At 37.9% G+C, this 25,600-nt stretch overlaps 1 protein-coding gene across 2 annotated transcripts in view; it reads left to right on the top strand.

The window, feature by feature from the left end:
- Window positions 1-25,600, top strand: part of ZMAT4 (zinc finger matrin-type 4) — a 564,854-nt gene that overhangs the window by 401,236 nt on the left and 138,018 nt on the right. The window lies entirely within an intron of this gene.

Genomic DNA, 25,600 nt, shown 5'->3' with positions numbered 1-25,600 from the left:
AAACTTTGTTTCAAATAAAATTGGAATTAGCTGCTTGAACTCTTAGTTCTTTGTGTGAAAGAAAACGGCACATCTTTTAGAAAGAGAATGAATCCTAGAACCATCAAATGTCAAAATTGGAAGGTACTGATCTCTTTATTTCATGGTAGAGACTGAGCCAGCCCTCAGCTCTAGATAAAATGAAATGAGTTAGGGAATATTAATTTGTTAATGGCAGAGCTGGGAAGAGAACCCAATGTAAGGGCTGGTTAGTGGTTTCCGTGCTGTACTTAGGCTTCTAATTTTAGCTACCACATGGCAATAGGGAGAACCTCATAAACCTTGGCACTGAGAATGTGCCCCACAAAGGCCAAAGTACTGAATTGGTGCTATGCTTTCTATAATTGCCATCGATCCCTTAGTTCAGTCTTGTTCAATGAGATGATCTGAATGCTCAACTGATATGATATTGATAAAGTGCTCAGTACAGCACCTCGCACGTAGTAGGTGCTATAGAAATGCTTATTCCCTCTTGGTTATGGGGCAATGCTGTACTTGTATGTTCTTGCATAGATTTTCAAATCTACCAATTTAGACTTGGGTCTGAACCTTTACATTTTGGTTAAGTCTACTTCATTTCAAACATGTATTTCGAAAGACCCTGGCATAGTAGGGTTGGCCTTCCTGGAAGCAAAGAGGCTATATACAGTTGGTTTTTTTATTTTTACCATTAAAAAGAAGCAGTAATTTAATCAATAGTGCTTAATGATCAGAGAACAAAGTGCTGTGGCATTGTCCATATCCATGTCCATTTTTTTACTGCTTCTTGTTAAGTCAAGGCTATGAGGTGGCTTTGTTCCACTTATCCCACTCTATCATTTTAGTTAGCATGCCTAATAATAGGGAGAGTTGTAGCTCCTAGAGATTTAGAACCTGCTATGTATACTTCTAGCAAAGTCCATGATACGGACATTCTGGAAGAGTATTCAGGCCACCAAGCTAGTTCAAATGTGGATCTGGTGACAGACTTCGGTCCTTTACTTCATTTTTTAATGAGAAGGAGGAAAGAGGTTTGGGGGGATGGAGAGAAGAGAGGAAGGAAAAGGGGTAAGAGAAGGGAGGGAGAGAGGGGAAGGGAGCTGAAGAGAAAAGGAAGGAGGAGAGGAGATAGAGAGGAAAGGAGAGAGAGGAAGGAGTCCTTCCTCATCTCCCTATCCCTCTATTCCTCCCTCTCCTCTCCCCTTCCCTCCTCTTCTTTTCCTCTTCCTCTTCTCTGTGGTGTAAAAGATGTTCCTCACAAAATAGTGGACTCTAGGCAAGTACTTATGCATATATATATATCCATATATATATATATATATATATATTTACCATCTATATTACTGGGGACAGCAACTCAAGAAGGAAATGTCCTGTATTTAGGAAAAGGTTTCAATTTGCAGCACAGAGGAGCTGCCCACACTGAAGATATCATAGCTTTTTTGAGGGTGATACACACACACTGAACAGTTTTGAATTACTGAATTATGTGTCATGACCAAGCCTATTTACAACATCTGTTTTTCTTGAGGTAAACAAACATACTTGTAATACAGGTGTTGCTTTCCTCAAATTAGGATAAAGTCAAGGACTCACTCTTCAGACTTAAATTTGACAGAGCTATTTGGGCAGATTCCAAGGAAAACCAATCTAATGGTGAATACAATGGAAATGCTGTAGGTTGCATTTCTTCCACACCAAAGGCTGATTTTCCATAGACCTTTCAGAATTTCTATTAGATTCAGAGCTTGTGAGCTGATTGCTTATATTTGTGTCTTTTTTTTAACCCTTTTGTTCTGTCCTAGTATCAATACTAAGTACGGGTTCCAAGGCAAAAGAGTGGCAAGGGCTAGGCAATGGGGGTTAAGTGACTTGTTCAGGGTTACATGGCTAGGAAGTATCGGAGGTGAGATTTGAACCCAGGGTCTCCTAACTCCAGGCTTGTGCATTTCTGTCTGAAATGTAGTCAGCAATTCTATGAGGACAAAAAAGTATTGTGCAATATTTAAATAATGTCCTTATTCATCCCTCCTTTAATAGGGAACAGAACTTGAACCTGAATCTTGACCTTTTGCTATGGACTCTCAACACTCAACATCCACTACTCTAGAAGTCCAAAGCGTAACAGCTTTGCATGACTTCCAACTTCTAGAGTTCTGACCACAGACATCTCTAAGAGCAGAAAGAAGGGGGAAAAGTCAAGGCCCCTACAGACTGTCTGTAACCTTGGGACACAGTTTCGCCATGAAGTTCTTTGCCATATAGCCATTAACTAGAATTTATTAAACACCTACCGTGCCAAGTACGTGTTGGAGATACAAAGAAAAGCAAAAAAATAAAATAATCCCTGCTTTCAAGGAGCTCACACTCTAATGGCAGGTGTATTTCAGAAGACAGTCATTTTCTTCATAGATCTATCTGATAAAATTCTTTTTCATTTTACTCAACAAATAGTGATTTAACATCTATTAATCTATATGGTGTGGCAGCTACTCACTGTTACCCATAGCTGTCAGAATCATCTTTGTGAGTTCAAATCCAGTCTCAGACACATATGGCCATGGGCAAGTCATTTAACTTTATTTGCCTCCATTTCCTCATCTGTAAATGAACTGAAGTAGGAAATGGCAAACATCTTTACCACGAAGACCCCAAATCGGGTCATGAAGAGTCAGACATGACTAAAACAACTGAATAGCAAAAAAAAAATTCTTCTGGCAGATAACAGGCACTAGTAATTTTTTTTCAAGAAAATCCTTGCCCTCAAAGACCTTGCATTCTTTTAAGAATAGAGAAGGAAACACTATTTGCTCAGATTAGTATAATGCAAAGTAAACTGAAAATATAAAGAACTCTATTTGGGATTTTTGAGAAGACATTGTATATGACACTGCAAGTGAGATAGCCCCTGATGGCAGAAAAGATTCTAAAGAGACGGGGGTGAGAAGCATATGCATTTCATTCATGAGGAGACTGATTACCTGCAAAAATGTACAGATAAACTATTTCACAGAAATTGTGTCTTCAGAATGATTAGATTCATTAACAGAAAGTGGGGGTGGTGGGATTTTTGAACCAAACATAGGATTGCCATTGCTCAAAGCCTGTTGCTACAGGTTCTCAACACCCTTTCCATACACCACTCCAGAAGTGAAAAGGGTTTCAGGTTCACAAGACCTCCAACTTCCAGTCTTCACAACAGACGTCTCTAAGAGCAGAAAGAAGGGGGCAAAAGTCAAGGACACTAAAGCAAAGGTCAGTGACCTTTGGGACACAGGTTCACCATTAAGTTCTTTCCCATTTGCTATTTCTTAGCATATCCAGCATCTTATGGAACAGCCCATCACTGGGGTCTTTCTCTGAGGAAAGTCCTTCAAGGAATATACCCATGGAAGAAAGGGGCTACATGGATGGAAAGAGAAGGCAGCTGAGGCATGAAGGCTAAGTCCAAAGTCTGGATCCTTCTTCAAGTGGAAGTTGTAGGCTGGATATTGGTACCATTAAAGGGTAGGAGAGCAGGTGCTCTCTTTTGTTATTGGCAGCAAATTTTGATTATTTGCATAATGCACTTGGCTTTTTGCCCCTTTCTATTCCACAAATCAAATCTCTACCTCCCTAATTTTATTCAACAAGAAGAGGATCTAGATAGTTTTTAACCATTACTGTGTGTTGTGGACCCTTTTGCCAAATTTGGGTGAAGCCTATGGATCCTATCTCTGAATGTTGTTTTTCACTGCATGCACTGGATTCGGGAAGATCTGAGTTCAAATCCAGCCTTGAGCATCAGCTGTGTGATCACTTAAACTCTATTTACCTAGGTTTATTCAAGTGTAATATGGGATAATAATAGTACCTTATTTGCTTTCAGGATTTTTGTGAGGATCAAATGAAATATTTATAAAATGTTTAGCATGTTGCCTGGCACATAGTAGGTATTGTATAAATGTTGCTGCTATTACCTCCACCACACCTATCACTATCACTACCACCACCACCATGACTATACAACCATCATCACCACCACTACTGCTGCTACTGCTACAGGCTGCTGCTGCTTCTACAGCTACTTCTATTAGGGTCTAGGAACACAGGGAAAGCTGACATTGACCACTTCTAACTGGGCAAAAATTCTAATAGCCTAAGCATCAGGATTATAGTATTTAAAATTAGAAAAAGAGTTTGTCTTTAACCTTTAACTTAGTGGTTACCAACTCTGCCTCCCCACTCTACTTAATAGTCATTTGATAAGCATTTATTAAATGTCTACTATGTGCCAGAACTGTGCTAAACACTGGGGATACAAAGAGAACCAAATAACAATAATAACTAACCAGCCAACCAGTTCCAGCTCTCAAGGAGCTTATAGTCTAATGGACAAAATGGTCAACTTATCCAAGTCTGCAGAGTATCGCTCTCCTCCCACATTTTCCTGACTCTCGGAGCCTGGGCTCTTTCCAATCATTATGCTGACCTGATTGAATATAGATCAGTGGTTTTCAAATTCTAAAGATCTAAAATTACTGATCAGTTAAAATGCAAAAATATTAATGAAAGAATTTAAATGAATGCCTTATTTATTTATTGAAACCCATACCTTCTTAATATGAGTTTTAAAACAGAAGAGTGGCAAGGGCTAGGTGATGAGGGTTAAGTGACTTGCCCAGTGTCTGACAGCTAATGTCTGAGGCCAGATTTGAACCCAAGTCCTCCTTACCCCAGATCTAGTACTCTATACACTACCTAACAGCCCATAATGCCTAATTTATTAGCATATTTCCATCCCTGCATAATAAAAATAGGTAATGTTTCTATTGTACTTGAAGTTTTCTAGACCTCACTTTTTGCAACAATATTCTGAGATGTAGTAACTAATTTCTAAATGAGGAAACTGAGGCTTAAGCTTAACTGTCTTGCCTGAGACCTCACAGATACTGAATGCCAAATCCAGTATTTGAACTCAGGTCTTCAAATCTCCATTGCAGTGCTCATTCCCCCATGCCAAAGATTTGCAATGATATACTGTATGTGCTTTCTATAGTTGAGATTCAGCAGAAAATAGGCCCTTTAAAGAGATATGGTAATTATAGCACATAAATTCTAAATTGAATAGTAGGGAAAGAGGTGACAGAAGCAAATATTCCATTTAGCTTACACCTGGTTATTTTTATATTATTATTTTTAGTGTGTTTTGACACCTCAGCTGGTGCATGTATTCTCACTCTGATCTTTATATCCTATATTTGGGGTAGCATAATTAAATTGCTTAAGTGACTTATGTGGCTGGCACATCTGATGCAGGTGGTGGGGTGGGAAGGGGAGGGAGAGATGGTGGCCTAGCACATATGAAGAGATGATGCACACACAATAATTGTTCACATATATTTTATTTTCAAAGATAGTCACTCAGGGGAAATAGGTAGACTAACAGAAAGGCAAAACAAAATTTCTGCCCCATCATTATTTTAACTTCACTTCAACATGTGCCATCTTTGTTTGTCTGTACCCAGTGGGTCAGACCAAATGGCCTTGTAAAAGCATCCAGGAATAGTACTTTACCAAAAAAAAATTCCATTTAAAGAAATAAGATTGTACTCCAACATCCAATAATTCTTTAAATGGGCCATGAAAACACTAATGAAAAATGTGAATTTCTAAGTAAATACAGGTAGTGCAATTATAATTCATAATAATGACTCCTTAAGACAGGGCTTTAAAGTTTACAAAATGTTTTTGAACCCTATATTACCTCTTTTAATCCTCAAAACCGTAGGGCAGGAATACCTGTCTTAATAATATCTTCCCATTTCTGGAGAAGGAAAGTTGAGACTTAGAGTGATTCTCCTCTGGTTGCAAAGTGAGCCAGCTGTAGGTGGAGTTGAAAATCAAATCCAGATGTGATAAATCCATTGATTTTCCCCATTAATCTTTGGTCTTACATCTAAAATAAAATCTAATAAATTTTGAAGGGTCTCCTATAGAAATTTTTTTCTCTAAAATATATTTTTCTTTACTACTATGAATAAAATTAAGATATATAGAGTTGCCTGAAGGAGTTTGACTATTTTTAAATTCCCATTAAGTTGGTTTTCCCTACAAATCTACATTTGGGGATTACAAAGGAAATCATGATTCAAAGCAAGTTTTGTCTTGTATTTCAGCTTCCAAAGTTGGTTAATGTGCCTGACATGCTCCAAACATTCATAAGGAACCAGTAGTATAGTTACAATAGGTTTTCAAAGCTAGAAGGTACTTTGTTGTTGTTAGGTTGTGTCCAACTCTGTGACCCTCTTGTACGGAAATGATTAACCATTTCCTTCTCCAGTAGATTAAGGCAAGTAGAGGTTAAGTGACTTGCCCAGAGTCATGCAGCTATTATCTGAGACTAGATTTGAACAACTCAGGTCTTCTTGACTCCAGTTCCAGTGCTATATCCACTGAGTCACCTAAATGCTTCTAGAAAGCACCTGAGAAATTAACAACTTCAGTTTTTCACATTAGACTCAGAGAAGAGAAAGAATTTGTCCAATGCCAATGATTTAGTGGCCTATTGTTTTCTAGAGAAAAATTAAATTATTTAACCTGATATTCAAGTCTTTTCAGCCTGACACCACTTTTTGTTTTTAATTCTTACTCCTTTCTATGCCTTCCTTACTTAAGCTAAATAGGACTAATAATCATATGTGCCCCATATATTTCTTTCATTCTGCTTTGTTTATATTGTCTCCCTGGCTGGACTTCCTTCCCCTCTGCTCCCTAATTGATGAATTTCTGTCCACCACAGAGTAGGAAGTCCATTTTACAGGAATTTAAACTGAGGGAATCTAAACCACTTACCTAAGGTGATATATGTCATAGTTATAAGTGGCAGAATTTAAATCTAAACCTTCGCAATCCAGATTCAGTACTATGTTCATTGGATTACAAACTGTCACATTCAAAACCAGGAAATTGTCCTTGGTTCTGTCATTGGTAATAACCATTGTCCTGGACTTAAACATTGCTCAATAATATGCACACTTCTTAGGTGTGCTCTTCTGTTATCATTCATTCTTTTCAGGTATGCCCTCCTCTTTGTGACCGCATTTGGGGTTTCCTTTGCAAAATTCTAGATTCTAGATCTAATCCTAAAGTTGTTTGTCATTTCCTTCTCTGACTTTTTTTTTACAGATCAGGAAACTGAGGCAAACATGACCAAGTGACTTGTTTAAGGTCACACAGCTAGTACATGTCTCAGGTCAGACTGGAACTCTGGGACATAGTGGAACTCTCTCCACTATGCCATCTACCTGTCCTTTATGTATACTTATATTATTGTGCTTTTCTGTGTGTAGTATTCATAGGAGAGTTGGAGTTCAAGCTAGAAGGTAACTTATAAACAATGTGATATAAACATATAATATATGTGATATAAACAATGTGATAATCTTACGAATTGAGAAATATAGGCCTAAAGAGAGAAAACACTTTGCTTAGGGTCTCACAAGTAAAGAGAATCAAAGCCAGGATTATCTGAATCTAAATATATTACTCTTTTCAGCTTGCCCTATTAGACTATAGTTGATCAATAAACATTTATTATGGCACCTACTTTGTGCCAGGAACTATACTAGGTACAGGGGATACAAAGACAAAAATGAAACAATATCTTCCTTCAAAGAGGTTATATTATGTCTGAGGGCATAGGATGGTTTTCATATAAATGTAGACATAATAAAAACAACTGAGTATGCGAGGTATACTTATAATTGAGGGGATCAGGAAAGGTTTCATGAAAGGTTGAAAGAGTGCTTGAGCTGCTTGAAGTCAGAGGCTTTTTATTTAAGCCTCATCCTCTCACCTTCTTGTCCTTATCACATAATGTGATGTATTTTATGTCTCTAGTAATTGAATTAAATGATAGAACCACAACTAGAACCCAGGCATACTGAATCCTCACCTTGCATTTTTTTCTCTGTACCACAATGCCTATCTTAGTTATGCTGGCATCAATAAAGAGCAAAACTCTCTTCTCCCCACCCCCATTCCCTTTCTCCTTTGTGGATCACCACTTTTTGTTTGCAAGAAAGAAATCAAAGTCATAGGAAGTTACTGAACAATTCATTTCTATCCTCTAAGCCCTGAGATTCATTGTTCATATTGATTGAAGGCCCCTATTATTCAATTTCAACAGAAGCACCTGAATCATTTTTCCTTAATGCAGAGTACTGTTTATCACAAAGTTCTATAGTACTCTACTTCAGTTCTGCTGCTTCTAAATGGTATTTTCTCCTAATACCCTATATCCAATCTACAATTTGATGTAGTCTTCTGAAAATATGGATGGAGAGAGAGAGATTGAGAGAGAGAGAGAGAGAGAGAGAGAGAGAGAGAGAGAGAGAGAGAGAGAGAGAGAGAGAGAGAGAGAGAGAGAGATTGAGAGAGAGAGAGAGAGAGAGAGAGAGAGAGAGAGAGAGAGAGAGAGAGAGAGAGAGAGTTAGGGAGGGAGAGAGAGAATTTGATAGATGATATTTATCAAATCAAGAGAAACTTGCCCTTTCATGGATGGAAGACTTTTATTCCTCCAAAAAAACTATAACCTCCCCTTACAGTATACATATAGTCATGGGACTTTTTTGTTTGTTTTCATGTATCTATAGTTCAGAAATCACTTTACAGGGGGGCAACTAGGTGGCACAGTGGACAGAGAACCAGGACTGGAGATGGGAGATCCTGAGTTCAAATTTGGCCTCAAGTACTTCCTAGCTGTGTGACCCTGGGCAAGTCACTTAATTCCAATTACCTAGCTCTTACCACTCTTCTGCTTTGGAAATAAAATTAGTATTGACTCTATGACAGAAGATAAGGGTTTTTTAAAAAAATCACTTTATAGGTAGATGTGATTCTGAAATATTGGCAGTGAATTACATTTTTGAAAATTAAATAACATTTAAATGAACAAGGAGATAACACTAAGGAAGGAACTCTGTACCTAATTCTTTTATACAGCTGTTAGTCACTCACTAATTTACCTGTTTCATAGATTTAATTTAATACAGTCAACATTTTATTAAGTTCCTGCTGTTGTCAAAGGTCTATACTTGTGGATTGGAACACAAAAATGGAAAAAAAAAACCATGAGTTTTCTAAATTGACTGTGATAAGGTCCTCATTGACCTGGACCCACTCAATTTGATGATTTGTCTCTGAGTCCAATTATTGTGTTTTCCCATGCAGAGACTATGAGGGGCTTAAAAAGGATGTCCTCGTTTATAACCTCAGTCTGCACTTGTCATCACTTCCCCAGTTGCTAGAATGATTCTATGGGGATCAGCATGGAAATCCAGCATTAGATGCTAACCTCTTTAAGAATAGATTGAGTGGTCTCAGGGGGGTTTCTGTAAGAGGAAACATTCAAAAATAAAGGCCATAATTAAGGATTATGGCCTATGTTTTTTTCCAACCATCTGAATTTCAAAAACACCCCCATTTTTTCACTAAGCTTAAGAATCAAATATAGCAACTTGATAGCTGAATATTAAGCATAGCTACTCAATCAAAATAATTTCATGCACAATGATAATAGTTCATTTTATATAGCCCTTTTGTATCCACCTTGATTGGTTGATAAATTGATCAGAGTCACTTACTGAGTACACAGAAAGGTTTGTTTCTACTTGTCTTTTTCATTTTTCTTTCCTTTTACTTATTCTTTACTTTTCCTAGAACCTTTAAAGTTTTTGTTCTTCTAAAGCTCTGTTGTTTCACCAGTCCTCCCCTTCAATTCACTCTTTTGCTCTTTCAGAGCCATATTCTTTTGGTGACATGCCAGGGGAGAAAATAGAAGGGAGCCAATAACAGACTATGTCTAGTACTTTAGAAGTAGTATAGTGACAAGAACATTGGATTTCCCAAACAAAACAACTAGGTTCTAATCTGACTCTGAAACTATGAACAAGGGCATTATTTTCCTCTTACTTTAGTCTCAGTTTCCTTTTTTTTTTAAATTTAACCACCTTGACACTCCTAGCTAGTAACTTCATCTTATTTAGCAAAAGAACTAGGAATTAGAAAGTCTCAAACTCACCTACCACAAGAGGGAGCTTAGGGAAAATGCTGACTTCTATGTGATTCCCATTTGGTTCGTTTTTCTGTCCCCACATCTATTTCTCTCTAAGTGATAATATTTGTCTCATTAATCTAAAGGTAAATGTGGGTCTGCCTAATCAGAATAGTTCTGAGCGCCTACCTCAAGAAAGAAAATCCTGCTTTATTTACTACCTTAATTTGTTCCATCTCAATGAAAGATCTTAATAATATTATCCTATTTAAACCCTCAAATATACAAGTAAACAGATTAGCTAGATAATTGATCAGATGGATTCTGGTGATCACCTTAGGTATAGAACCAACAAAGGGAACAAAATCAGAAATATATTTAAATGATTATGGGCTATATGGGCTTCATACTTATAGTTTCCCTCAGATTTAGTCTTTAATCAGTCTATAGACATGTCTTAAAACTAGGAGATCAAAGACATGATTCAGGGTGACTAGACTTAACCTCAGCTGGTTTTCTACACTATCTCTTCTAGGAGCCTAGAAAGGAGGCACATGCTCTTGGTTCTTTTTGCTATTTATTATTGTCCCAAGGTTTCCTCCCTTCCCCTTTTCAATGACCTATTCTCCCAGATTCAGCTCTTTACCCATGCTCCCTATCTCTAGCTTCTTGACTTGGCACTGGTGAGCCCATATTTTTTTTCAGTCCAAGTTTTCTTTCTTACTTTTCATCTCAGCACTTTTTTCTCCCTCTGTTTAGCCAAAATTGACTTTCCTCTCCTGACTAAAATCTGGTGTCAATAGCTTTGAAAGATGGGATTTCCTCTGCCCAAGTGATGGGAGAAAGAATCATGATATTCCAACTACTAGGACCTCATTGAAGTGGGAGGAAAATCATAATAATCTTCTTTGTAACCTTACCCTAATGCCTCATCATGACATAAAAATAAATCCATATTTATAAATGTTGGGAAGGTTTGACTTGTGAGACTGGTGATGATCAACTGAGTACCATCCTGGCTATGGAGAGTTCTTCAGTAGGTTGACTTCAAAGTAATGAAATTTTCAGCCTCCTAAAGACTGTCCACTGAGTCAGAAGGGCTTGCTATCTATAGTGTTCTGTACTGCGTACTCTCACTGACAAAATAATCTAATAACAATAATAATTTCTTTCTATACTTCATTAAGAATTATAAAGCATCTTCCTTCAAATAGCCCTGTAAGGTAAACAGGACAACTATTATTACCCGATTCTATCAAGTATGAACCCCAGCTCCAGAGAGATTTTAACAACGTATCCAGGGTCACACAGCTAGCAAGCATCACATCCTGGAGTCCAAGCCAGACTCACTGTACCCTTTTCACCACACCTGGTTTCTCAGGCTAGAACTCTAAATGCAATTCTCCATAGAAACATTGTTATAAATAGTGCTAAAGTTCTATAATTGTATTTGAACTGCATGTCAGTTACTTCAATAATTCAAGTATTGGTGATTCCATCAGTGGGAGTATGCCTTTGCCTGAGCCAAATTCAATCCTTTAGTGATTTAGGAGGTAGTCTTTCTAAGGTTCTATGGTTTCTTTCTTTTTTTTTTTAAGTGTTCTTCTGTAGTTGGCCTTTCGGGTAATGAATTTTTTTCATACTTAGATAGGCTTATAAATGGATAAAAGACACACACACACCACATCTGGGTCCATGAAATAGCTTTCAATCCTTAATACATTACAGAAATGAGAATTATTATCATTATATGTTTTGAATATCTCAATAAGCATTTGTTAAACAATTATAACTCCAGGCACTGTGCTAAGCACCACAGAATAAAAAATGAAAATGAAATATCCCCTGTATTCAAGGGTCAAGCTTTTTATTGGGGGACGATAACACTTACTTGTGCACTTATATCCAGAGTACTTTTTGGAGGAAGAACAAGAAAATGTTCACCTAGAATTGACTTTTGAATTGGAGATTCTAAATGGCAGTGGTGAAGAGGGAGAGTTTTCCAGGTGTGGTTGTCAGCCAGTTCAAAGAGATGAAGCCAGCTTATATAAGGAACATTAAGGAGGCCAGTTTATCTGTACCGAAGAGTAAATAAAAGGAAGTATCGTACAATGAGGCCAGAAGGAGGACAAGGTTGGGAAGGGCTTCAAATATAAAACAGAGGAGTTTATATTTTATCCTAGAGATAATAGAGAGCCACGGAAGTTTGCTGAAAAATGGAGTGATGTGGTTAATCTTGTGCTTTAGGAAAATTTCTTTGGCAGTTATATGAAAGATGGCTTGGAGTGGGGAGAAATTTGAGGGCAACCAGTTAGGAAATTATTGTAAAAGTTTGGAGGAAAGGTCACAAATATTTGAACTAGAGTAGTGGCGACTTGAAGGGCTTATGTAAAAGATAGTAGTACCTATGGCTTTACTGCCACCTATCATGCACAGCCTGTGAACTAAGAACTTATTTTCTACATTTTAAATTTTATTTTAAATGCATTAAAGCTTTGTCTTAAAAATATACAAATAATTCTTACCTCCCATCTGTACAAAAACTGCAAGTCTGCTAATTAGGTCTTTGGGCCACAGTTTTCCCACCCTTGTTTTAGGGGGTTGGCCGAGGAACCAAACTCCTCTGTAATGTACTATACTTATAGCAAAATGTTGTTTCTGACAGAGATGAATCTTCTCATGAAAAACTTCTAGAATGAAGCTGTTTCATAATCAGGATGTTCATGCAAAATTTGCATATAGAATCAAAGGGAAACTTTGAATCATTTTGCCAACCCCTGATGATGAAGACGAGGAAACTGAGGCCCAGTGAAGTTGTGATTCGTCCCAGAACACAGACAGTAAGCATCAGATGCCTCATTGGAACCCACATTCTCTGAATCCAGAGCCAGCATCCGGCAGGTTTTTACAGTTTGGTCTGTCCTGGCATGTGAAGTTTTGTGGGAAGGTGTAAACATGAGTATCTAACTGCACATATTTGTGCAAGGAAAATATTTTCAAAGCATTTGGAGCATCTCTGCTGCTCCTAGATCTTAAAAAATTGTTTTCTACTATGTAGCAATTAAACTTTCAAAAGTAATTCACAAGTAGAAAAAAAATCCTTTAAGTGGTGTGGTGTTGGAACAGGAGATATGAATCAAAATGTTTATGGCCATATTGTTTTACTATGCCCCTATGAAGCCTAACCTAGCAGCCGGCAGACTTCTCACTAGTTTATGACCAGTTAGAGTAGGGTCTAACTTTGAATTTCATGGACTCATTGGATGTAGAATTAGAAGAAACCTTGGAAATCATTGCTCTTCTAGTCTCATCATTTTTAATGAAGAAATGACTTTTTTTAAAGCATTTAATGGCTAACTATAGGGAGGGGCAGCTAGGTGGTACAATAGCTAGAGCACTGGGCCTGGAGACTCATCTTCTTGAGTTAAAATGTGGCTTTGACACTTGCTAGCTTCATGATCTTGGGCAAATAATTTAACCCTGCTTGCCTCAGTTTCCCCATCTGTAAAATGATCTTGGGAAGGAAGTGGCAAACCACTCCACTATCTTTGCTAAGAAAGCCCCAAAAGGTATCACGTAGAGTCAGACATCATAGAAAAAATGACTGAACAGCAACAAATATATAAAACACTCTGCTAACTGCTGAAGCTACACCAACTTTAAAGGAGCTCATAGGGAGGAGACAAATGAAAGGGGACAGGGCAGGGAATACCACCCAAAGGAAAAACACTAAAAGCTGTTTCAGAGGGAAAGGGAGAGGACACTTTGAGGTATAGTGATGAAACAGATAGTAATAGTCTTCCTTGATGTTATTTAAATTCATAAAACTATTGCTACAACTGGATCCATATCTGAGATCAATCCACAAGACTTTGGCACCAATGGTGAAAACATTCTTTTTTGGGTTTTTAGATATTGTGGCTACTTAGGAGGCAGGGGTTACAGCCCTTTAGAAGCCAGTCGTTAGGTGGCATTTCCACAGTGTTGTACCCTTCCTTCCATAAAAGTTTCAGGAGCTGCACTGGAAATAGACTAAGTGACCTAAAAGGCACTACTCTTCCTGAGGCTATTCCCAGTACTTTGCATTCTAGGTTATCTCCGCCATGGCTGGAGAGGGGACAGTGACAATGGTTTGATTCCGCTTACATACCAATTCCTATCTCTTCCTTGAGATTCTCTTCTACTTCACCTATGCTAGTTTCTCTGTTCCTTCCATTGATGTTGGAAAGAATGGAGATGGCTTATCTTTCCTCCACAGAATTTACTCGCCTGTGTGATGTTTTTGGGGCCAGGCTATAAACAGCTTCTAGTCCATATTTTATGGTGGGAGAGGGGGCTTATTGGAGACTGGAAAGATTAAATGAGTTACTCAATACTAGGTAGTATCCGGATCCAATAACCTTTGCTATAGACATACATAATCAAGAAAATCAGGAAGGGTTCAGAATATTTTTTGGAAAAGGCAGATTATCTTTGTGTGTATGCTGAGTATTGAGACTTCTAAAATTTTAGTACACCTCACTGCATGAGAGACTTTCAAAATATGGAGACAAACAACACAAGGGAACACGAATCTGTGGTGGGAGAGACTCTAGAGGAATAAGATCCTCCTTAGAAGCACCCAACTGGTTTTCATTCTCTCCATTTTATATATATGTTCCCCTCTCTACCATTAGGCCCAGAAGCCTAGACTATCTCTACCCAGAGACTGACTTAAGAATGACCTCACACCTGGGGATAGGCTGCTGTCTTTGTCAGCGATTGCCTTCCAGTATTACAGTTCAACTGTCCCATCATTCTGATTGTGGCAATACTAGGGAACAGAGCTGGGACTTGAAGGTTGAACCTCTGCCACCAAATCTATTGCTCACAAAACTCTACCACAGTCAGCTCAAGCTTCTGTTCTAACTATGCCCAAACTCAAGGCTTGCCAAACAGTCCTTGAAAGAAATACTTCAATTGGAAAATGTGTAGGAACAGATCTCCAAACATCTTTGGACTGGCACAGTTTCTCCTTATCTAAAATTTATTTATGAAAATAGCATCTCATTTTGGAAATTTATAGGTGTAATTTGAACCTGAATTAAGAAGGAAAAAATGAAAAATTTGAGTTTGGCAAGTGTTTTTTACAGAGGCTGAGGAGCACTAATTGTTAGGCTCAGGTAGGCAAGAATGGATGATTCAGTGGCAAAAGGATTTCAGGGATGCCAGCTGCCAATGTGTTAGATGCTTTTAATTAAATCATCTCACTTTAATATTTTAGGAGCAAAAGACTTATTCTTACTCCATTTGTAGTTATGTAGGGAAGGTAATTGTCAGAGATCACAGGCTTAATTCCTATGTGGGCCAGCTAGCTTTCTTATATTCCAAGCCCCATGAATTCCTTCCCTAACCCTTTGCTCGCTTTCTTACAATGTCATACTTTTATTTACAAAAGAGTCCATTTCTGGCAAAAATTTAAAGAAAGATCTAATGATCTCATGGCCCCAGAATGTTGTTGTTGGTTGTCTCTCGAACTGAGGATGAAATTTGTCTTTGTGCGTTTTTGTGCACAAAGACACCTGTGCATGAAGATTTAAGTGGAAAAGTCGATGCACAGAGACAGTCCCACTCTCTCGGCATTGGAAGCCTGGGTCCATTGGCACGAAAAGTCATTACACCTGGAGACTTCCTCAGCTGCATTGGATGGCCGTGTTGTCTTTTGTGCTCCATCACGCCCTAAGCACTCCACAGTGCCTTGCTGCATCGCCATCTCAACCGTTGAACCTTCTTGTTGGTTTCTTCCGCCTGTTCCGCCGAAGCAGTCTTCCTTCACATGCTGGGTGAGCAAAGCCCTGGTTCACCAGGGTTTGACGACCCGATGGCTACCCTCACAAGGTTTAGCCAGCCTGTCGAAGGTATTGCCTGGAGAGTGGGGGCTGCCGCATGCTAGCAGCTACTAGGAGCCACAAGTGAGGTCTGGGTGTCAGGTGAGGGTCAGTGGCTGGAGAGCTGCCCTAGAAGAGCACGACAAGCCCTCCATACCAGAGATATTACCCCTCCCTGAGCACCCCATACACCCCTGGCCCCAGAATAATCTGTAGATATTCAGGTCAATCCATTTGATATCATATATAGGATTTGCCTTTGTAAAAAAAACTAACCTAGATATATACCTACTTATATTCCTAAGGGAAAAAGAGGTTAAATATCTCTAAGGATTGAGAAGAAGGTGTGGGTTGATGAATTGGTCCCTATGTCATACAAGATGGTCACTTTTTCTTTTTCATGATAACACAATATTTATCAAGCAGTGCTCCTTGGGAATGTGGGGACCTGTAAACTGACACACAGGTGACCCATACTTTCCTTTGTGGCCTGAGTAGATTCTAGGTGTGTGACTATACTTATACTCATCTATATTCATTCATGTCCATATTTGACAAGCTAACATCTAGATTAGTCTCCTTAGTAAGGTAAGCAGTGGGACACAGAAACAGATTAATGAAAAACCACCCAGAAACACCAGATTCCCTGAATGTACTGCTCTACTACACATTGGTCTTACCTGACATACTCTCTGTCTCTCTATCTCTCTTTCTTCTTGCTCACTCACTTGCTCACTCACTGTCCCTTTGGAAAGAACTCTTTAATATTACTATAATGGGCCAATTTATAACAGCAATGGCAAACCTATGGAATGGGTGCAAAAGATGGCATGCAGAGTGTTCTCTGTGGGCATGTGGCTGCCCTCCCCCCTCCCTCAAAGTTAATTATTAGAAAGATAGAGGGACTCCCCTCCCCTTCTCTACCATGCCTGACATTTTATCGCATCACCTGCACCTCCACCCAGCAGCCCAATGGGAGCTCTTTCTCCCCCTCCCGTGTGGGGTAAAGGGATGGGGCACATCCAGCACATGAACTCTGGTGGGGCTGGCATGGCACTCAGTCTGGGGTTGGGGGTGGGCTGGGGGCAGGCCTGGCACTGTCTCCAAAAGGTTCACCATCACTAGTCTATAATAAAACCAACCCAGAATTTCTGGTTTCCATTATTTTAATGTGTCACTTAACAATTATCTCTAACCTGGTATCCCCAATATCTTTAATATAGTAGTAAGTCAATTTGTTGTTGGTGTTGTTCAATTGCTTTGGTTGTGCTCAACAATTTGTGACCCGATTTGAGGTTTTCTTGGCAAAAATACTGGAGTGGTTTGCTATGCAGCTTAAACAATCATGTTTCCTTCTTCAGCTCATTTTACAATTGAGGAAACAGAGAGAAACAGGATTAAGTGAATTGTTTAGGATCACACAGCTAGTGAGTGTTTGAGGCAAAATTTGAACTCAGAAAAAGTCTTCCTGACTCCAGGCTAAGCCTTTTATCCACTGTGCCACTTAGCTTCCCCAGTAGAAAGCCTTTACTAATTGTGTACAATGTGTCCTACACTGTGTAAGTGCTGAAGATACAAAGGAAGTCAAATGACAATCTTTTTTCCTGTGTACTACATGTACAATTTGTTGCCTTCCTGACCAATACACAAACTACCATGTCTGTCTGATTAAAGTTATGGTAAAAAATGTTTTTCTGCTCCCCCCCCCCCGTAAAATTAAACTGAACTGAGAAAGACTGACATGCATGTCTCATGTGTAGTTAGTTATTGGTGCCTACTCTAGGAAAAGAAACCCTACATAGAAATATATATATTACCTGCCTAGTTTTAAGTTTTGTACCTACAAAAAGATGATCACTATTTTATTCTAGAATGAAAACATGAGAGAAGATATTATCTGTACTCTGTATCTAATTTGGATGCGTGTATATTTATTTTTTAATATTTTTTATTTAGATTATTTTTCCATGGTTACATAATTCATGATCCCACCCCTTCCTTCCTCTCTCCCGGAGCTGACAAGAAATTCTTTTGGGTTATACATGTATCATTTTCAATATCCATATCCACATCAAGCCACATGATTGATCATCTGTTTTTCTTCTCTATTTCTGCTCTCATAGTTCTTTTTCTGGATGTGGATAGCATCCTTTCCCATAAATTCCTCTGGATTGTCCTGAGTCATTGCATTGCAGCTAGTAGAGAAATCCATTACATTTGATTGTGCTACAGTGTATCAGTCTCTGTGTACAATGTTTTCCTGGTTCTGCTCCTCTCACTCTGCATCACTTCCTGGAGGTCATTCCAGTCCCCATGGATTCCTCCAGTTCATTATTCCTTTGAACACAATAATATTCCATCACCAACATATACCACACTTTGTTCAGCCATTCCCCAATTGAAGGGCATCCCCTCATTTTCCAGTTTTTGGCCACCACAAAGAGCACAGCTATGAATATTCTTGTACATGTCTTTTTCCTTATTATCTTTTGGGGTATAAATCCAGCAGTGTTATGGTGGATCAAAGGATAGACAGTCTTTTAAAGATCTTTGAGCATAGTTCCAAATTGCCCTCCAGAATGGTTGGACTAATTCACAACTCCACCAGCAGCGCATTAGTGTCCCATTTTTGTAGGATGTGTGTATATTTATGTATATACCTGGTTAAACAGCTTAGAGCATCTGCCTTGTGGAAAAGGAAAGTCATTCTAAAACTCCATTGAAATGCACACCTGCATCTTCTGGATTAGAGTTCAATATTATGACATAAGTAATTCAGGAAGGGCTCTGCAGCTTCTAAAACTCACTCTTCATCTAACCCAGACAGTCATTTTGGAAAAGTCAAACTCAGGCATTCATTCATTCATTCATTGGCTCAAATTAAAAGCCACCTGCCTTCTGACAGTACCTTCTACCTAGTGACAAACTGTGAAGCTTAAATAATCATATTTCATAGAGAAAATTATTCATTTCTCATGTGTTGTGACATAGAGTTGTAATTTATGCATATAAACTCATCTTTTTCTGGAAAATCCAAATCCAATAACAACCACATATAGAGTCAACAGCAGTGATATGTAGTAGCCAAGGCAAGGGCTCTTAGTCATTTTATAGATGGGGAAACTAAAGCTCAGACTTGCAGTATTAGGTATTCTTCTTGAGCATGTACTCATTTGAATTCTTAAAGGAAATGTCAATGTGAGTCTTATTGTACAGTGGGCGTTATTTGACCCACCAGTAACATCCTACTCAGTTTAAGGCTTAGTCTATATAGCCTAGGTGAACTAGGTGAACTATATAGCCTAGGTGACAAAATGCCAATTTTCCACCTATAAGAGATTGGATTGATTTAGCACTGATGCTAATAGTAGGTCCTAATCTATCCACACATTCTGTTCCCAGGCCCCATGGTAATGGCAATACACCTGTGACATTGCTGGCCAAGTTTGGGGGTACAATCTATACACTGGGACAAAACAAACTGTGTGGTCCAGATGATTCTTGAATCTATGACCTCATTATTATAATAAAAATAAAAAAAGCATTGCTGAAAGTCCCCAACATTTGGCTTTTCTAGTTCCTCTAATGAAGCTATAACTGTGTAAGTGAGTCTTTTAGGCTTCTACTAAACTGTACAGATATAAAGATGGACTGTGGCATATCATATGGGATGAATATCTGTCTGTTTTGTTCTACTTTGATGGACTTTCACACATATGTGGCTGAAGAGTATGGACTGTGTATTCAAATGGTTTCCAAGCTTACATTACCATTAGCCTTTCCTATTCACTTGAAGAGTATGTGGAGTTTGGGTCAGACTCCCCTTTATCTTTCTGATCATATTTAAACTTCTGTTTTTCAGGTAAAGTTCTTCATCACTTGCTTTCTCCCTAACTTTCTAGTCTTCTTTTTTTTTAATTACATTTTAGAGAATAAAAATCTATTTATTTCCCTTCCATCTCTCATCTACTTAAAGAAAAAATAATCCTTAAATAATCTTTTGTTGTTTTTAGTTATTTTCAGTTGTGTCTGATTCTTTGTGATCTCTTTTGGAGTTTTCTTGGCAAAGATACTAGTGTGTTTTGCCATTTCTTTCTATAGCTCATTTTGCAGATGAGAAAACTGAGGTAAATAGGATATTAAAAATAGGATGACTTCTATACATAGTCAAGTCAGATAAATACCCTCATTTAGCATGTTAAAAATATGTCCCCTTTTGCACCTTGAATCCATTACTTCTCTTTCAGGGGGCAGGTAACATGGTTGCTTCATCATCATTTTCAGAATTCTTACGGCTTTCAAAGTTTTTTGTTATTGTATACATTCTCCTATTTCTACTCTTTGAATTCTTCATTAATTATAGAAGTTTTTTAATAATACTGATAGTAGAGCATAAATTGTTCTTCTGATCTTTACTTCACCCTGATCCTGCTCATGACTCATTTCACACAAGTCTTTCCATGATGCATTGAATATACATATATTTTCACTTCTTATAGCATGATAGTACTCCAGTGCATTGATGTATCACAATTTAGAACTAATCTCCTTACACATCTCTTCCTTCTGTGCATTCTGTAGTCCAGGTATACTGTCCTACCTGCTGATGACCTATCTCCTGTCTCTGTGCTTTCCTTCTACCTAGAAGCTCTTCCTCCTGAGCTCTAACTCTTGGTTTTCTTCAAGAATCGGGTATTAGTTAGGGCCTTAAGTATTTTCTAATTTTTTAAAAAGTATATATTTTGTAAGTACTTACATGTCAGTTCCTTGAAGGCAAGAACTTTGACTATTGTCTTTGGTTCCCCAGTGCTTAACACAGTGCCTGTTTCATAGTAGACAATTAATAGATGTTTGTTGATTTCTTGAATTAATAATTTATTCATTTATACCTAGTTCTCACAACTTCTTTTATAATCAGTTTCTTTTTATTAACTAGGGCAATTTTAATTTTTTTATTTTTTTTTATTTCATATGTTTACAAATCCAAACAGAACAGGCATTTCCATGTATAAAGAAAAAGGAGATATTACATAATTGGAATCACAGTTCTCCAAATGTTTAATTTACTTTTCTTCTTATCTACATAATAGATCCCATCCCTTATGTAATATCTTTAGGGAAATGTGTTTGGGATTGAAAAATAGGGGATACTTAAGGTTTTGTAACAGGGAATGGAGGAGTTGAAGGGAGAGTGGGAATATGGCTGCCGGTGAGGTAAAAGGAGAGAGATACGACCTGCTGACAAGCTATTTTTGAAAAATGGGGTTTCCAAGAAATGGGTCACTTATGATAGCCTGAGGGGGTGTCTCCTCTAGGGATTGATGTTGAAGATACCCCAGAGCAGGTAAGCATGGGCCTTCCTGAGGGATAAGCCTCCACCCAGACCAAGGTCACAACAGGGGTCCAATAAGGACCATTTATAGTTGAATGGTTGTCCTGAGGTTTAGCTCCCTCTATGTCCCCTGAAATCATAGTCCTCTTATCTGACTGAGGTTATTTAAATAAAGATAAATTTTAATAACAAGTTTGGATTGGGAAGGTATTCCGGAAGAAGGAAGAGAGATTTCCCTAGATGAGGTTTGAGTCTCTCTCAGCTTTTGAGCTGAGACCAGGCCTCACAGGCTGGTGGAGGGTTTCTCCTATTCCTGTGTATGCTAATCTCTGCTAGTTTTCTTAAGTTCAAAGTCTTAGCAGTAGACAGCAAGAGGAAGAAAGTTCTGATCTTCAGAGATGGTTGGGCCTGTATCTTCGGGCTGATGCCCCTAACGACCAGCCTTACACTTCAAACTGCTTCCCTTAAGTCCTTTTGTCTGATGACAGGATCACAGGAATCCAGGTAGATCACACAGTTGTGAAATTCAGAAATAGAGGCACTTCTATCCAGAGACAAGGCGAGATGATCCTTCCAGTTTGAGGGCCAGGAAGTGAATGAGTCATAAGACCAATTGCCACTCCCAGTTGCCCCTCCCCCCAACTGTCATTCTTGTCAATATCTTCTCTCTTACATTCCAGCTGCTATTTGTTCCACCTGATTGGCAGAAAGTCAAAAACTTGCTTTAGTCTTCCTTTTCACACTGTCCCCAGCTCTTCCCACCTTCCCTATATCATATAGGATATCATCATGAAGGCCAACATGTTCATATAAATTGTCTTTCATGTTTTATCTTTCTGTTCACTTTTCTGGAGGTAACATTCTCAATTTATTCTTCCATTATTAGTTCTGTGACTGTGTATAATGTTCTCCTGGTTCTACTCATTTCACTAGTCATTATCTCTATAGTTCTTTCCAGGTTTTTAAAAAATTGCTGTTTGTTCATCATTTCTTTGGGCACAGTTATATTCCATCATAATCACACATCACAATTTGTTTAGAATAATCAATGTTTTGTATTTTTCTTTGGATCCCAATTGCCTACTGCATAGTCTTGAACCCATTTAATACCCACCCTTTTCATTAAATTGAATTGAATTGTAATTACATTCGAAAATCTATTAACTTTCAAATATTTAAAAATCCCAGCTAATGAATAAAAACTTATGAAAGGAGAAATTCATATCCAACATATACCTAGAATATTATCTAGCTTCTAATATTTCTTTTTTTTTTACTTTTTATTTAGAATATTTTTCCATGATTCATGATCCCACTTCTCCTCTTCACTCCTGCAGCTGAGAAGCAATTCCATTGGGTTATACATGGATCATTGTTCAAAGCCTGTTTCCATGTTATTCATATTTGCAGTAGAATGATCTTTTAACGCCAAAATCCCCCAATCATATCCATATCAAATGACATGATTGATCATATGGTTTTCTTCTGTGTTTCTGCTTCCACAGTTCTTTCTCTGTATTTTGATAGCATTCTTTCTCATAAGACCCTCAGAATTGTCTGGATCATTGCATTGCTACTAGTAGAGAAGTCGATTACATTTGATTGTACCATAATGTATCAGTTTCTATGTATAAGGTTCTCCTGGTTCTGTTCCTTTCACTCTGCATCAATTCATTGAGGTCTTTCTAGTACACATGGAATTTTTTCAATTCATCACTCCTTACAGCACAATAGTATTCCATCACCATCATATACCATAATTTTTTCAGTCTTTTCCCAATCTACGGATACCCCCTCATTTTCCAATTTTTTTCCACCACAAAGAGTGCAATATTTTTGTACAAAGCTTTTTCCTTATATCTCTTTGGGGTATAGACCCAGCAGTGGTATGGCTAGGTCAAAGGGTAGGCAGTCTTTTAAAGTCCTTTGTGCATAGCCCCAAATTACCCTCCAGAATAATTGGACCAATTCACAACTCTACCAGCAATGTATAAGTGTTCCAATTTTGCTACATCCCCGCCAACATTTATCACTTTCCTTTGCTGCCATATTGACCAGTCTGCTAGGTATGAGGTGGAACCTCAGAGATGTTTTAAATTGCATTTCTCTAATCAGGAGACATTTAGAACACTTTTTCATGTGTTAATTGATAATTTTGATTTCATTATGTAAAACTGGTTATTCACATCCCTTGACCATTTATTAATTGGGGAATGGCTTGATTGTTTTGTGAATTTGACTTAGTTCCTTATATAATTGAGAAATTAAATCTTTGTCAGAGAGTTTTGTTATAAAAATATTGTCTCAGTTCGTTGCTTTCCTTCTAATTTTGATTGTTTGTACAAAACCTTTTTTATTTGATAAAATCAAAGGCATTCATTTTACATTTTGAAATGTTCTCTCTATCTCTTGCTGGGTAACATTTCTAAAATGTTAGTTCTGGATACCACAACTTTGTGAAGTTAGGAAAAATGGAATAAAGGCACTGAAAGTATCACAAGAAAAACAAAGAAAGACAGCTAGCATAACTACCAACACTTCTACCCTAAAGGGTAGACAATCCCAACTGACTATCACAAGGCATTGCCATAAGATTACTCATTATTCTGGTCAGAATCCTCTGGACATTCTCCAGCTTGTCAATTTCTATCCTAAAACATGGCATCAAGAGTTAAACACAACATTGTGGACATTGTCTGCCTAGGACAGTTTGCTGAGGGACTATCACCTTAATCATTGTGTTATTGCGAATATTACACCCAAAGCTTCCCTGAACTTCTTTGTAATAATAATGATAATAATAATATAAGCATTCCTTATATCATGCGTTAAGCTTTGCAAATCACTTTACAATGAGCTAATGCTCATAGTATCCTCTGAACAACTCTAATAGGTAAATACTACAGTTATCTCTAGTTTAGATTTAGAAAGTAAAGCATACAGAGGTCCAGTGACTTGCTCAAGGCAACACAGCTAAATAAGTATCTAAGGATCTTCCTCACTCTAGATCTAGCAGGCTATCCATTATACCACTAAACTACCTAGAAGATGAGTCATCTACATAGAAAATTAGCTAATGTAACTTAAGATAACGTGACCTAAAATCACACACAAAGTTTAGATGACATAGTATGTTTTCTAAGAGAGAAAATTAACAAAAAAGTGAGTGGCCTTTTGTTATTATCTTACTACCAGGGCTTTGGTTTTCCCCCTTGTCCTATTGTGATAAGGGAGTATCCGACTGAAGGAAAAGAACCAGAAAAGGTGATTTACTATGAAATTAAATTAGAGGCAAATATTAGGAATTCATTGTAACCCTCTTTGGCTCCTATTCTGTACCCTTGGTAGTCTGATTAGATATCATAGCATGATTCTGCCCTTCAATTCTCCATAAAACTATCCAAATACATTGAGGGGGGAGGGAGAAGAGATTTAGTAGGATGACATCACTAAATGGTAGAACTGAAAAATACTTTGAAGATAATCTAAGCCAATTCATTTTGTAGGTGAGTAAACTGAGGTCCAGAAAGGAAATATGACTTGCCCAAGTCAGATAATATGTATCATAGTGTAAGATAAATTTAGTGTTTTGACTTAAATCTAAATTTTAATGGTCACCAGGGATGATTCCCAAATAATAAAATACCCAAGTCAGCTGGGAATTATGGAGATTTTAATTTCTATAAAGAGAAGAAATTAAGGAAGAAAGAGAGAGAGAGAGAGAGAGAGAGAGAGAGAGAGAGAGAGAGAGAGAGAGAGAGAGAGAGAGAGAGAGAGAATTAATTTAAACTACTCTGGCTCAGGCTGAGCCAGGTAATAGTTAAAGGCTTGGCCAAAGTGGCCTCCCTGAGCCTAAGGGTAAGGCAGTCAGTCTTATCACTCACCACGAGACCTCCAAGCTGGGTTCCAGTCCTCCACTGAACTCAATCTCCTGAACTGAGTTAAGAATAAACACAAACTGACTTTTAGCCTCCTTTTAAAGAGAATTTTCTCTTTTGTCACTTCCCCTAAATTTTTATATCTACCAATCACAGTAGACACTTTTTCTTCCAGGACTGCCCATTCTTAGTTCTCACCTTCTCTGGTTAGATTATATCTTCTGAGTTACTTCACACTTCTTTGTTAAGCTTGCCCTTTGTGAGTTACTTGACCTTTTTGTGATTAATTTAACCTTTACAGATACTTAACACCTTTTTGTATTAGATCTAAAAATAGACTTAGTTTAAGTTCTAGCTTCACTATAAGGTATGAGTTAAGTACCTTCATTGTTCGATCAGGAGTTTACAACTTTATCTTCCCCTAAAGTATGTCTAAGTATGAGTGGAGTAATGTAAAGTTCCCAAGACA

Source organism: Monodelphis domestica, chromosome 1 (assembly GCF_027887165.1).
Source record: "Monodelphis domestica isolate mMonDom1 chromosome 1, mMonDom1.pri, whole genome shotgun sequence".
NCBI lineage: Eukaryota > Metazoa > Chordata > Mammalia > Didelphimorphia > Didelphidae > Monodelphis > Monodelphis domestica.
The sequence above is the reverse complement of the archived record's forward strand: the minus strand, read 5'-3'. Positions and strand labels throughout refer to the sequence as shown.